Raw genomic sequence first — 16,116 nt, 5'->3', positions numbered from 1 at the left:
ACCTAATACCATTGTTTCACGCAAACTAAATCCTCTGTTCAGTTTTTTAAATTATAAAAAAAAACAGAAGTTTTTATGTAGTCGGCTTTTATGTCTGATGTATATGAATTTTTTTGGTGTGTTTTGTTTCGCAGACCACGGCACAGAGTCAGAGGATGAGAGCTTTTCCTGGTTCACTCCGAATGGGACACGCTACTGGTGCCCGGTTGCCCCGGATAACCTCAAACCAAGAATTGAAACCGTGTTTCAGTAGTGGGAAGACGTTGCTGAGATGTATGAATTGTATGCAGAGCACTGTGGGTTTTCGACTAGGCTTGGAACAATTAAGCGAAAGAAAGGAGCCATCACGCACCGTTACATTGTTTGTTCCAACCACAGCAAGCCACATAGACAGAATAGGAACTTCAATAGCCTTGACGAGACATCGCTGAAGATAAGGCAGGCCATTTTCCGTGTGTGTGACTGTAAAGCCTGTATACGTGTGAAGTTCGATAAGTCGTCTCGCGTTTGGGTCTTGTATCACTTTGAAGAGAACCATAACTATCCAATGGTCCCAGTGCATAGTAGAGATCTAACGAAAAAACGCCGGAGGCTTGATTTTTTTACTAAAGAATTCATCCACCGAGCAAGTCTTAGCAAGGTCGGTCCGTCGTTGGCACATAGGCTACAAGTTAAACTTAGCGGGGGGCACCACAACGTGAAAGGGATGGCAGATGACTTTCGGAACTTTGCATCAAGGGTTCGCATGTTCATTGGTGATAGGGACACGCGTTTGGTGATCGAGAAGATGAAAGATCAGGTCGACCACTTACCGAACTCACTTTTAAGTACAGCATGGAAAACGGTGAAATTCGACACATGTTCTGGGCGGATGAAATTTCTAAGATCAACTATCAAGCTTTCGGCGACGTCCTCACGTTTGCGCTACTTACCAAACCAACAAGTACATTTCACTGCCTAAAAGTTTCCATATATATATATATATATATATATATATATATACTAGTCATTTACCCGCGCGATGCGGCGGGAAACATATCACTTAGGTTGGTGACTTTAGGGCTATGTGGCGGCGGCGATTTTATACAACGTGACACTTGTTTTCTCTATTAGTTTCTTAATTCTCTTGTATATTGTGGTATATTGTGTGGTACGTCTGTTAGTTTTCTTATTCGTAGCATCGGTGTGATTTATTTATGTCATGCGCCTTACAAAACACAAATAAATAATTATGAATACATGAATAAGAAAATATCAGTCATAAACATAGTAATTTAAAAACAAAAATCACAAAATGATCTCTTAAATTATTACATACGATGAAATAAAAAAAACTAAAATATTTTATGAAAGTGTTGAGTTACGTCGCGTCTTTAAGAATCAAAACAAAATATTGGCGTCGCTTTTTTCACTTACCCATGACAATCCGGAGACAACACGTACAATTATCATAACCATTCTTGTTGGACGATATCTTAATTATATCAGTATATCAATTGTGGTTTTATTAGGTTGGTTCTAAACCAATTGGGTTCGAACCATAAAGGGTTGGCTCACTTGCCTAATTATTCAAAAACAATAGTAAATTTTAATGATATTGGTTATGTCTACATTCTATACGAATAAATAAGGGTTGAAAGAAATAAATGAAGCTTAAGTGCTTTTAAATTAAGATGACTGCAATTTTTTTAGTAGATAAAAAAATAAACAAAAATCATTTGTTAGCATTCTGTAGGTGGCAAAAAGGCCTCGCAGGGATTGGTTAAATTTTATCAGGGGTGAAAACCCCAACTACACAAATAGGTTAGGATTGATGCTAAAACAGGTTCTGGTTGTATACGGGCCAGCAACTTTAAATGATTCAAGAACAGGTTTTATGCTGAACAAACAACACTCCTGAATTCTATTGTGCAGTTCCTATATTTTATTTCAAACTTAGCAAATATTTATTGAAGATTTACATGCATAGCATAAGAACAGAAATAAAAAAAAACAATAAAAAATATACGAAAAGGCTAAAAATATCAGAGTAAGTATGCAGCTTGCTTGAGTGAGAACTTAAATCTTCATTCCTATTTGAGCAACTTTGTCAATGCATTCAGATACCTGGAAAAAGAAAAAAAATAATACAAAAACCATGTTAAACGCCCATTCATTAAGCTTAATGGATTAAGAGACGAAGATCATTGGGAAGACCCATCGCCTTTTGCAATTTGTCCCTAAATGATTTGTTTATGAAAAGTGAATATATAAATACATAAACCCTCTTTATTCCATATATGAAGATGCATTCCTCATTATTACTCCTATTTGCAGCAAACTATTATCTAGTTATGATATAAGACTCAATTACAAAGAAGTGTGTATATTGCTGATGAAATTTTGCTAGAGGCAGTAAAAGTAACATGTTGAGTCATGGGTCAAAACAGAACCGGGTCAAATGAGCATTTTTTTGGTAAGAAACTCATGGTTAAAAACATAAGCGGCATGGTGAGTCAGGGGTCAATACGTATGGTTAAATAATCTTTACTAAAAATGAAGCGGGTCAAAATTCCAATGTGACCAGTCGGCATCATAGACCCCATACGAGGGAATTTTATTATAATTTATATACGAAAAGGAACTGATATCCCTTCTCCCCAATTGCGTTTCAGCCATGCACACGGTACACCTTCATCCCGCACAATAAATTCCAATCTGACCATATATGGACATTTGATATGACAATCATATGAAGTTTCCTCGATCTTTCCTAGCTAAAAGTTACCGATTCAAGCGTGTAACATTTACTTATTTGATTATTTATTTGCCATTTTATTCTAATAAGAACCAACATGAAAAAAAGTATTATAACCGGTTTACTTTTGAAACAAATCGTGAAACCAAACTCACAAACACTCTGAACCTGACACACGGTTTTGATTCGGTGACATAGACAAACCTCTTTGTTCTTAATTGATATATATGATAACAAACCTCATATACGATAACTGAAAGCGTCTGATATAGACGACACAGAAATTGATATATACTCATCGAGATAGTAAACTGAACCAACATGCAACGATCATAATAGGTTTAAAGATCAAGTAAGGTAGGGATGAGTTCGGTACCGGTCCCGAAAATCGTGAATTATAGGTACCGGTATTTGTGTGTAAAATTCGGTAAAATACCGGTACCATACCGAACCGGTACCGAAAATACCGGTACCAAAAACACCAAAAAATAGGTACGGAATCGGTACTGAAAATTTTTCAGTGCGGCAAATTTGGTACAGTTACTGGTTCGGTATTGGTACCAAGTCCCAAATGCTCATATGGTAATTCCTAGTTCTTTTTGTGAATTTTATAGTTAATATAAGTTGAAAAAACGCGTTGTCGGACATAATGAGACAATCCAATTAAGACAGAAAACAAACCTTTTTTCGTCAACTGCAACAGTCGGCATCTATGCCTTTTCCTTTTATCACGTCGTCATCGGCTTCACCTTCTTCATACAACCAATCTTCTGTTCAGTCGGCATCTATGCCTTTTCCTTTTATCACGTCGTCATCGGCTTCACCTTCTTCATACAACCAATCTTCTGTTTCTTGAAGCTTAGTGATAAACTCTTCTCTCTCCGAATCCGTAACGAACTCATATAATTTATCATGCAACTGGAACAAAGATCAATTTCAGGTAATACACTGATATTTTCATGTATGCGTGTGTATATATTTAAGAATAGAGGAAAATAAATAAGAAATTACCTTGTTCCTCATTTCATAGACATAGGCTTCCATAGCATTCTTTTTATCCTTTGTTTCTTCCATAACCCGGTCTTGCAACGCCATTTCAAACTCCTTTTCCACTGCTTTCTGCACGTCTGCAGGTAGCATTGACCCATAGACCAATTCGGAAACTGGTACGTTGGTTTTTTAACATTCTACTTTGGAGCTTCAACCTGCATAGTAAAATACAAAAGAATTACTTGTGTTCTACATCCAAACAAGTTCCTTTTTTACAACCACTAACCAGTGACCGCCGCATCACATCAAAATCATAGCAAATTATTTGACGGTTAGATGATCCATCTGAACAGGATTATCTCCTGTTTCTACAGCACCATTCTCAGTCAAAGAAGCATCCTGCATATTTACATCATTTTCATTCGTAGAGGCCACCTCAGCCGGAGCCTTATCCATACCATATTTGATATTCGACACTGGAACTTCCACTTTCTCTTCTTCAATGAGCTGGAATAATATATAAAAGATAAACAATAAGACACGACTTACTATTAGACACTAAAAAAAACCGAAATAACTGAAACAAAAAAAAACCGAAACCAAATAGTTTTCAAAAACCTGAATTTCGGTTTTCAGTTTTTGATTTTGCCGTAAAACCAAACTGAACCGTCCACACCACTATAGACATATCTTGACCGAAACATGATACACACAAGATAACGTACAAAATACAAAGATGCATTAACAAGGTAAAGGTGGATACCTTCAATAACACCTGACGAGCTGCTTCCCTCTCGAGGTCTCTCTTTCGCTTTGCCTCTAACGCAGCTTCTACTTCTGCCCGCCTTGTTGCGTTTTCGGCAGCCTCTGCTGCTGCTTGCAACCGAGCTTTTTCTGGTATTATACCAAAACAATCCATAATTCAGTCAAAACCTTCACAAGCTCTTACGATATGTAACATTAACAAAAAGATAAAGTTCGATTGATATATAACCTTTCCGTTTTTGGTTTTCTAGCTCATCTTTCTCTCGACGCAGCTTCTCAGGATCCCCCTATAATAGAAAAAAATGTGATGAATTAGTGAGGTTGGGGTTGAAAATTCAAATAGATGATTTTGTGTCGAAACGTTTATAAATAATATTCCATAACCAACCTCATTGAGTGTCTTGTCTCTAGCTTTAAATTTCGTATCAGCAAATCGGTTTTTTAAAACAGCAGCCCGCTACGACTTCCCAGGCGAAAACTGACCAGAATTTGGAGCACTATCTACTATATTACGCAAATGAACGGCGGTTAGCAAGAACCATATGAACCAAAAACAATAATTTCACATATGATGCTCACCGTCATCCCTTTCTGGCTATCAGATTCAACAGAGTTTGGTTTCTGCTGAGACATATGTTCCACTTGGTCCAACCCGCTATCTGACTCTGAAAGTTATGCATAACAAACAACCATGAGTAACAACGCAACCTATGAAACATTTAAATAATTTAAATGCATGGAAGTAAAACGCAAAACCCACGATTATCAATTAAGTCACTTGTGACTGCTTTGTCCTCTAAGCCAGCATAAGCAAAATTTCACCATGAACGTACCCTGGGTGAGTTCTCCGGCCACCATGGATTGACTCCCATCAAAATTTCACTAAAATAAATCAAAAAGAAATTATTAGCACCATCAACAAGTTGATGTAGACTAGGAAATGGGATATGAAATCGGACCTGTTGATTCTCACAGAATACCAGGAACAATTCTTCCAAAATTCGTTGATTCTTGTGGAATACCGAAAATTGGGGGTTTCACACTCAACTCAAGACACTCACAAGTGAATTGGGAGAAAAAAAATGACTTTTCATAAAACTCAAAACTGATTATCTTCCTCCCATTACATCCATATAAATAACAACGTAAATTCAAAACGGGCCTCAAAACACACTTGGGCCAAAAGCTAGAACCAAATAAAAGTCCACGAAAAGCACTAAAAAACATAAAAATATAAATAACTCATAGAAATAAGCGTTTTTGGGCCTGAATGTTGACCCAAACCACCTACGGTTGTTTGTAGAAAGATGGGCTTCGTTCTCACGATCGTTTCGCCTGGTCGCACGCCCAAAACGGACATCTGTAGCCCAAGTTAGAGCCATTTTAGTGAAGCCCCTTTTGTCGCGCGATCTTGGGCCTCTAAATACAAGATGGCCCGTTTCTCAACACTTGGGCCTGCATCACAAGTTAACCAATTTCTACAACCATCTTGATCTCAAATCATACAGAAAATACCAAATTTAACCACAAAAATAGAACAAATCACACTTTAATACCAAAAAAAACATAAATAATTAACATGTTTACCTGCAGTGATATCCAATTTTTTATCGCTCCAAGATAATTCCCAGGGTGTATAGATCCTGTTGGTTGGACACCCGACACAATTCTCTTCCTGTTAAATACATTTTAAGTTAAAGAAAGAAGTAATTCATGACCAGAATTTTATGTATTAAAACCATAGAAAAAATAAATTTATAACTTACTGAGATTACAAAATAATTACTTTATAGAGGTGGAGGAACTCTCTGAAACAGTAAGTTCAGGGGCTGATACACTGCAATAGCATGTGTGGCTGCTAACACCTCCAGCAACAGGAAGGTAATTATGATGAGTTACTGGAAATGCTCGTTGTTATCACCAGCATTGAGAACTACAACTATAAATGAACAAGATAACAAGATCAGAATATACACCAGATATATAATTTCTTAAACACTCCCTACACAAGAGCCAAAACACACAAGTCAGATATCAAGAATACCTACCTTAAAGTTTCAACTTTCTTACAAACTAACTTCAATACAAAAAACTCTAAAACTACAAGATCATTCACCAAATCCAACAATCAAATCAAAACTCCCACACTCCTAATTCCACAAAGCATACACATCTCAACACCATACAAAACATTGAATTAATACAAACGCACAACACAACAAAATTAGGGTTCTACCTGAAACAAATTGGGGATTTTACAAACCCTACTTCGAGAATTGAGCTCGTTACGCTGCGCTTCAAGCCGATTAAGATTATGAGTCTTCTGGCGGTTCTTACCAAAACCCTAATCGTTGGCATGTGCTTGAGTCGCCAGAGAGAAAGAGAGAGAAAAGGTTGGTGAAAAGATCTGGTGAGATGTGAGTTGTGAGAGAGATGAGAGAGAAGGAAGGGGAAAGGTGGATCCGTGTGAAAACAAAATCATCCCTTAGATACGATCTGTGTGAATAATTGAAAGAAAATGGACGGCTGATGATGAATCCGGGTGAAGGGTAAAAGTTTTGGAGGGCATAATTGGAATTGTAAATTCTAGTATGCTTTAGAGGGTTGTACAGCATGCTTTAGGGGTGTTTTAAGGGAATTTTTATGACTTTAAGAAGTCCTTTGGATATGCTTTATAACGTAGTATATATATATATATATATATATATATATATATATATATAGGGAGGGGCTCATGCGAGAACCACCCTTATTGTGAGAACCTTGAGAACCAATGTGAACACAACCTAAAATAGCTAAAAAAAACCTAACCCCCCCCCCAAGCTAAATGCTAAAAAAAAACCTAACCCCACACCCCCCCCCCCCAAAAAAAACCTAAACCCCCCTCCCCCCCACCCCCCAAAAACCTAAACCCCCCCACCCCCACCCCCCACCCCCAAGCTAAAATGCTAAAAACTAAACCCCCAAAAAACCTTAAAAAACCTAAAAAAATCTAAAAAAAATCTAAAAAAATAAAAAAATCTAAATTTTTTTTGAATTTTTTAATATTTTTTATGTTAAAATCGCTACTTTTAGAAGCCAAAAAAATTTTTTTTTAAAAAAAAAAATATTTTTTTTGGCTTCGAAAAGTAGCGATTTTTTTATAAAAAAATATTAAAAAATTCAAAAAAATTTGTTTGTGTGATTTTTAGCTATTTTTAGGCATTTTTGGTGTGTTCACATTGGTTCTCGCGGTTCTCACAATAAGAGGTGGTTCTCGCATGATCTTCTCCCTATATATATATATATATTTCATTATATATTGTTTGGAAAGTTTGAATTGGTTTAATCACGTTATAACTGATTAACGACCCACACACAGGTACAATCTGATCTTTGTTCCGTTTACCGGGGTTGACAACAACAAGCGGTGCGTCACTTTTGGAGCTGGCCTATTGTTTTGTGAGACAATTGAGGCGTACACGTGGCTGTCAAAGGCTTTCCTCGAGACGCACAACAAGCAGCCCACCCTTGTGCTAACTGACCAAGACCCGGCCATGCGACAAGCAGTGGCTGCTGTGTTAGATCGTTCACTCCATCGCTTGTGCATGTGGCACATCATGAAGAAATTACCTGCCAAGGTGGAACTATTGCCCTTCACGTCTTTTTGTATTTTTTTCAATACGACATATTTTTTGGTTGAAATAATTTTTTTTCCTTTTTTGTTGTTGGTGCATCCAGTGTCTGTTAACTACGTCTTAATCGAATCTTATGTCTAGATAGGATAGATCAGGGCACAAATATCAAGAAAATGTAAATTAGTGGGTAATTCCGCTTGAAATGTCAATAGGACATTTCAAGCGAAATCAGGATTGCTTGTTATTCCGCTTGAACCACAACATGGTGATTCCGCTTGAGTGGTTTGGAGAGATTTCGCTTGAGCTGGTTCAAGCGAAATCAGCCTACCTATATATATGTGTGTGGTGTGTTCATTTGGAGCGGAATCAGGTCTTGTGTATTGAGCCGAGGTGTTGTCCGTTTGTCATTTGAACGTGTAAAAGCTCAGGAATTCAGTAACAGAAAGGAAATTGAAAAGGAACAAGCTGTTTGACATTGTTTGCATTGATTCCGCCTTTGTAAATGATGATGAACTACTCAAGTTGACTGTTTAGGGTCACTGGAATGATCCTACAAGTGGTATCAGAGCACATGACGAGGACTTCATACCAATTCAGCTTGATTCTACCGGATTCTCTCACTTCTACACCTTCTTTTCTCATTTGAACAAGTTTTAACGGTTGAAATGGCCTAAATTTCACATATGTCACGTAAAACATAGTTTTAACAAACCCTAGAAAGTATCAGATCAAAATTCGAATTAAAATTGATGAAAATGGGCCAAAAACCTTATTTCGCTTGAACGAAGGTTTTGATTCCGCTTGAAAAATTGTGGCCATTTCAAGCGAAAAATCATATTCCACCTGAAAGTAACTATCTGATTCCGCTTGAATCAGATTTCGCTTGAAAAATATTGTTTGATTTCGTTTGAGCTGAGATTTCGCTTGAAATTTCAAGCAAAATAAGATATTTCGTGTGAAAAAAGTCTTATTCCGCTTAAAAAAACCTATTCCGCTTGAAAGCTATTCCGCTTCAAGTAATTTCGCTTGAAGTTGCTGTTTTTCAAAACCAAAATTTTCTAAGTGTTTGTTGATCGTTTCAGATACTTGGAAATGGATGATCTGTTCATGAATCCATTATGTGATGTGTTTGCTTATACCAGTGGTTCGGGAGATGGCACAACGAACAACACGAATGAAACTACACCAACACCGAATGCGAATAAGATTCTTTCTGATGCAATGAGCGTAGAAAGTGCTTACGGTACCTATAACAAGCCTCCTAAACTGATGGCGATCGAAGATTATAATCGGTGGGCTACGAGATTTGAGGAGTGGCTTAAAGCTTTCGCATTTTCAAGCTGGAAAAGTTTAAAGAATGGTTATACTTCAGGAGACCGTGTTGGTGAATGTTTGACAGATACTGATGATGTTGAAAGATAAGTTGCTGAACAAAAATGCATAGCGTTGATTCATCAGTCAGTCAGAGATGATATAATTTCATTGATCGAGTATACAAATTCAAAAGATGTTTGGGGAAACTGAGGGTTAAGTGTGTAGGTAGTGCTGAGATTGTAAAAAAACAAAAAAGAAACTGTTGCGTAAAGAGTTTGATTTATTTGGTTGTATGAAGAATGAATCTATTTGTAAAATGATCGAGAGATTTGGGCATCTGAAGATGGAGCTGGCTAGACATGGAATCACTTATACTCAAGAGGAGTTGGTCGACAAATTGTTTGATTCATTGCCAAAGTGTTGACTGTGGATTTATTGATCGAAAGACTAGAAAACCACGAGTTGGAGATAAAGAAATCTAAAGTTAACAATTCAGCCTATCAGCAGAATGTGGAGCTGTACTACAGAGTAAATCTACCAAAGACTGGGTCTCCAAGAACAGTATTTTCTGCAGAAAGCTCAAATACTATGAATAATGAAACACCTCATAGTGGTTTCCACAGTGGATCTTCTTCAACACCTTCAAGCCAATCTGCATCAAAGAACTTATTTCAAAGCAACATCACTGTAGGTTTGAAGAATGGTCAAAATTTCAGCGAAGAATCTGCAAAGCAGCAGATGGTTTTCTTAACATCTGTGCTTGAATCTTATGAGAGCCTTGTGGCAGGCAAGATAGGCAACACCAATCTAACAAAGGAAGACTATGATCAGATAGATCCTGAAGAGATGGAACTGGTCGACATAAGGTGGTGTATGGCCAGTGCAGTTCGAAGGGCACAACGTTTCATGGAGATTACAGGAAGAAAGTCTATTGGTGGACCTTCTACCAAGTTAGGCTTTGACAAATCAAAAGTGACATGTTTCAAGTGTAAACAGAAAGGTCATTTTAAAAGAGAGTGCCGAAATGCTTATGCTGATGATTCTGAAAATCCATTCAGAGAAGATTACTACAAGAAGGCAATTTATCATCAGAACAAGGCTGAACCCCCCAGGATGAAGCAGATTGAAGAGAAAGAAAAATCCAGAGCTCATGCTGTCATTCATGGCAATGAAGGTTTTGACTGGAGCGAGCTGCTACCTGAGGAAGACGCAGTAGGTTATGCGTTTGCAGCAAAAACAGAAATTAAACGTTTCAAAGACACCAGAACAGAAGAAGAAAAAGCAAATGATAGACAACAGAGAGCTGAATGGAAGATGATGAGACTTTCTCGTGTATACACTGAAGCAAAGAGAGCAAAAAGATGGGATGCGAATAGAGAATGTTACCTTGATCCTGAAGGAAACATTGCCATTGATCCAAAGACTCTTTGTCTTAAAGCTTTAACTGCGGAATTTGCTGAACTTGAAGAGTCTCAACAAAGAGAATGGTGGGGAGCTGGTGAAGAGAAAGAAAAAGAGCAGGAGAAAAAGCCAAAGAAGATTGATGAAGGAATCATTGATACTTCATAGTATTTGACAGCTGAAAACTTTGGAAAGATGACTGACAAGGTGCTGGCTGCTAAGGAACTTGAGGTAGACTCTAAGTCTGTATCTGAGTCTAAAAGCCAGGTCAGTTCAAATGCGTCATCAAGTGAGTCAGGTAAGAAAGTCAAAGGTGACAGTGACTGCAAACATTGCATGAGAAACTGCAAAGTTTGTAGTACACAAGCTTACCTCAATGATACGAAGGTTAATGAACTGACAAAAAGAGTCAGAAAGGTTGAAGATCAGATTCTTGATCGTGATAAATGCTAAAATTTTCAAATGCTCAAGTTAAACAGTTGACTGAGAAAATTGACAATGATAAAATCGAAGTAGAAAATATTAGGAAAGAAAATGAGAAACTAATTCATGAAAATCGTCAACTCTCAGAAAATTTTAACAAGTTAAAACAAACAATTCAAGATTCTGATGAACGAAACAGTAAAACAAGAAAAGAAAATGAGCATTTAACTACAGTTCTTAGACACAAAGAAGAACAAATCAACCAGCAACTGGATGAGATTGCTAAGTTGAAGCTTCAGTTTGAAGAAGCTAAGATTGAGAATGAGCGCATCAATCTGAAATTAACCAGTTACAACTCCGCAAGCTTTGTTTTGCAACATATTGTTCCCAAACCCATCAAGAAAAACAAAGCAGGCGAAAAATGTATTCTCTAATGGAATAAGGGTGGGGTATCATCAAGTTTCACCACCAGTTTTGAACAATTATTCAAAGAAAAAATCAGGGTTGGTTAATGATGATGATGAAAATGAGGTGACACTTCCAGAGACAATTGATGTCACGTTCACTTCAACTTCTGATGAGGATAGTATCCAAACTGACGTTGTAAAAAGTGTAGTTGAGAATGTTCTAAAATCTGAAAGTGACACTACTGAGGAAGATGAATGTTTCTTATACAAATACATTCCAAAACCAAAGTCCAAGAACAACTTAAAAGAAGGACCAAATCTTGTGTTGTACAAGATGTTGGGTTCGGATAAGTTGTTTTCGGATTCTGAGTTTCCATTGGAGAACGTAAATGTTGCTAAACTGACAAATGTGTTCAAATTGATTGAAGTTGATCTGTCAGAAGTGAACAGTTTAAATCAAACAAAAAGACAAATGAATTTTGAAAAAGATAAAGCTTACTACAAGAAACCAGTTGTTCCACCACGTTGTTATAACAACAATCGAAACAAATGGTTAGGTGGATATCAGGGTGGTAAGACTTATCAGAAAAAGAATGTTTAAAACAGAAGGTTTGTTGAGAAGAAAGTGTTTGTGAACAATTCGAGTTCACTTTCTGATGAAGAATCTAAATTTTTTTCGAAAACAAACAAAGAGTTCTTTGAGAAGAAGACCTCACAGTCTCAGTCTAAAGGCACAAGTCGAGTAGTTGACACTCGAACATGCTTTAAAAGTAATCAAGTTGGACATATTGCACGAAAGTGTACCAACTTGAAGCCTAAGACTGAAGTTGTGATGAATCAAAGAAAGAAAGTTGATGCAAAAAGAAAAGCTCCATTGGTTGTTGAGAAAAAGGTTTTGAAAAATGAAAACATCAAAGTCAAAACTGAACCTGTTAAGAATGTGGTAACTAAAAATGACAAATTTTACAAACGGGTTGCATCACCTCAACAAACATGGAAGCCGAAAGTTGTTGAAAAGAATTCAAGTGTTCCAAAAGCAAAGGTTTCTGAGACTGAAAAACAATCGTCTTCTACCACACCGGTAAAGATGAATGTTCCTTTGGATTATTATGTGAAACTTGAGAAAGAAATGCAAACATCTGAGAAGAAATATGTTCAAAAGAAAGACCAACCATCTGGTCAACCTCAAAAAGATGAGTTTTTCTTATATAAAAAGGTTGAGGTTGGGTCTGAAGAAAGCCTAAAAAAGAATGACAAAAATTTTCCGCCACTTTACACTACAAAATCTCATATCAAAGTTGAGTTACCGGAGTCAAAACAGGCTTGGGTAGCATCAAAATCTAACTAAGTGTTTGTGGTTTGTGTAGGAGCTTTCGAGATCCGTTTCAAGATGGATTATGGATAGTGGAGCTTCTCGGCACATGACAGGGAAGACAGCTTTACTGTACGATGTTAGAAATTTCAATGGAGGTTACGTAGGGTTCGCAGGAAATCAAGGTGGTAGGATTATTGGTGAAGGAACGTTATCCAATGGGATTGTGACGTTTGAAAGAGTTAATTACATTGCTGAGCTGGAGAATAATCTGCTGAGTATCTCGCAGATTTGTAACAGGATGTATACCACTCACTTCACTGACAAAGAATGTTTGATCTTGAAGCCACGATTTGTTATCCCTGAAGAATGGATTATCATGAGGGCACCAAGAGTCAATGATCTGTACATGTTGGACATGAGCATAGCTACTACAACCACAGGTCAGGCTCATTGTTTTGTGTCTAAAGCAACTGAGAGAGAATCACGATTGTGGCACCGAAAGATGGGACACATTCATCGATGAAAAATGAATCACCTGGTGCATAATGATTTAGTTATGGGTGTTCATGTTAAAGGTTTTCATCTGGAAGGGGAGTGCATTAGCTATGTTAAAGGCAAGCAGAAGAAAAGTCACACCCTAAAAAGCAAGTCAATTCAGTCTCAAGACCTCTAGAGAGACTTCACATGGATTTGTTTGGTCCTGTGAATGTCAAAATTATTACAGGAGATCTCTACTGTCTTGTGGTTACTGATGATTATTCCAGATTTTCGTGGATATCATTCTTGAAGTCGAAAGACGAAATGTTTGACAGTTTGATAGCGTTGTTCAAGAAAATTGAAAATCAGTACCAAAGGCGTATCAAAAGAATCAGAAGTGATAATGGTACTGAATTCAAGAACAGCAAGATGGAAGAATTTTGTGAAGAAAGAGGTATATTGCATGAGTTTAGTGCTTCGTACACTCCGCAGCAGAATGGAGTCGCAGAACGCAAAAACAGGACACTAATCGAAACGGCTAGAACTATGCTTACTGATTCAAAGCTTCCGATAAACTTTTGGGCAGAAGCTGTTTCCGCCGCATGCTATACGTTCAACAGAGTTCTCACTGTCAAGAAATTCAACAAAACGTGCTTTGAGTTGATCAATAACCGCAAACCAAATCTGAAGTATCTTGAACCGTTTGGGTCACCCTGTACTGTTCTAGAGCCTTTTGGAAAGTTTGGTCCGAAGAGTATTGAGGGTATATTCATTGGTTATGCAAGTCCTCTACGACGTGTCTTCGTTCCAAGTCTGAAGCGGATTATTGAAGCTCCAAATGTTGAATGTCAAGGTAATACAATGCCGCAGAATCCTGGAGATTCATGGCGTTATCATTATAACACTTTATGGGACCCGTTTGACATGATGGAAGAACCAGAAGAAGAAGAAGATTTCTTTGATGAGTTGGATATTCTGAGGGAGTATGAGTTATCGCATGAAAGGTTCCCAGCCGAGTATTCTACACGACCACGACAAACTTCGAATGATAATGAAGCAAGGCCAAGCAATGCTGGTGAACATGATGATGTCCAACTAAATGAAGTTGCTCATGATAATCAGACGGTTCAGAATGATAATCAAGAATCTGAGAATATGCCGATATTTGATCGTGGTGATTCAGATTCTGAGGGGGAGCAAATTCAGAGTTCAAGTCAAACAGATCCTATCAGTGAACAAGGTGCAAATCAGAATGTTACTAATCTGGAAGGCAATGTAGATATTCCAAGCGAAGTGATGCCAATAACTCTTTCATCCATCCAGAGGAGCTGATCATTGGAGAACCACAATCAGGCGTTCGCACGAGACGTCAAATTTACCAAGGCCTTACTTGTTTTTATTCTACAGTAGCACCTTTACAAACTGAATTTTCATTGAGTTGTTTTATTTCGCAGATCGAACCGCGAACATATAAAGAGGCGCTAACTGAAGATTCTTGGGTCAATGCGATGCAAGAAGAGTTGAGTCAGTTTGAAAAGTTGGGAGTGTGGAAGTTAGTAGACTTGCCTGATGGTCACAGGAAGATCAACACAAAATGGGTGATCAAGTGTAAAAGAGACGATAGAGGAGTTGTTATGCGAAACAAAGCTCGACTCGTTGTCCAGGGCTTTAGTCAACAGGAGGGTATCGATTTTACTGAAGTGTATGCTCCTGTAGCTCGACTAGAAGCAATCAGAATTTTCCTGGCATTTGCATCTTGGGAAAACATCAAAGTATATCAGCTAGATGTGAAATCGGCGTTTCTCTACGGGAAGGTTAAAGAGGAGGTATATGCCAGACAGCCGTCAGGTTTTACCGATCCAATCCATAAAAACAAGGTTTATTTGCTGGACAAAGCGCTGTATGGTTTACACCAGGCCCCGAAAGCTTGGTACGAGACATTGTCTCAACACCTACTAGCCAACAACTTTATTCGTGGAAAAGTGGATGCCACTCTCTTCCCCAAAGAGGTCGACGTACATCTTCTGATAGTTCAAATATACGTGGATGACATAATATTTGGGTCAACAAATGAGAATCTGTGCAAAGATTTTGAACAAATTATGAAGCAAAAATTCAAAATGTCATCAATGGGGGAGATGAAATTCTTTTTGGGTCTTCAAGTTGATCAACTACCTGAGGGAATTTTCGTTCACCAGACGAAGTATGTTCATGATATTCTAGAGAAATTTGGGATGTCAGGTTCTACTCCAGCGTCAACCCCGTTAGCAACAAATCATGGGATACACCCAGATCTCACCGGAGACAGGGCAGATGAGACGTTTTATCGTTCCATGATCGGTTCATTGATGTACTTAACTACTTCAAGACCCGATATCATGTACTCAGCGTGCCTTGCAGCAAGATTTCAATCTAAACCAAGAGCTTCGCACATGACGATTGTGAAGAGGATATTACGCTACCTGAAGGGAACTCCATCATTGGGGTTGTGGTATCCTAGAAAAGGCAACTTTACGCTTGAAGGGTATTCCGACTCAGATTTCAGATGCTGCAAAGTAAATGCAAAATCAACAACAACAGGATGCCAGTTCTTTGGACCTCGTCTGGTCACCTGGCAGTGTAAGAAGCAAACTTCTGTGGCTCTATCCACATGTATCTGCTAGCAGTTGC

General features: G+C 37.9%; 1 long non-coding RNA gene across 1 annotated transcript; it reads right to left on the bottom strand.

Moving 5' to 3' along the window:
- Nucleotides 1-3,790: 3,790 nt before the first annotated feature.
- On the bottom strand, nt 3,791-6,937 carry LOC110897301. The gene is made up of 10 exons (XR_002568545.2): nt 6,761-6,937; nt 6,279-6,431; nt 6,080-6,167; nt 5,253-5,374; nt 5,072-5,157; nt 4,881-4,996; nt 4,722-4,779; nt 4,491-4,621; nt 4,014-4,234; nt 3,791-3,942 (listed from the first exon to the last, which is right to left on the bottom strand). It is a non-coding gene; the product is annotated as an uncharacterized LOC110897301 (long non-coding RNA).
- Nucleotides 6,938-16,116: the final 9,179 nt, after the last annotated feature.

Source organism: Helianthus annuus, chromosome 3 (genome assembly GCF_002127325.2).
Source record: "Helianthus annuus cultivar XRQ/B chromosome 3, HanXRQr2.0-SUNRISE, whole genome shotgun sequence".
Taxonomy (NCBI): Eukaryota; Viridiplantae; Streptophyta; class Magnoliopsida; order Asterales; family Asteraceae; genus Helianthus; species Helianthus annuus.
Note: the sequence above shows the minus strand (reverse complement) of the source record. Positions and strands in the feature narration are given on the sequence as shown.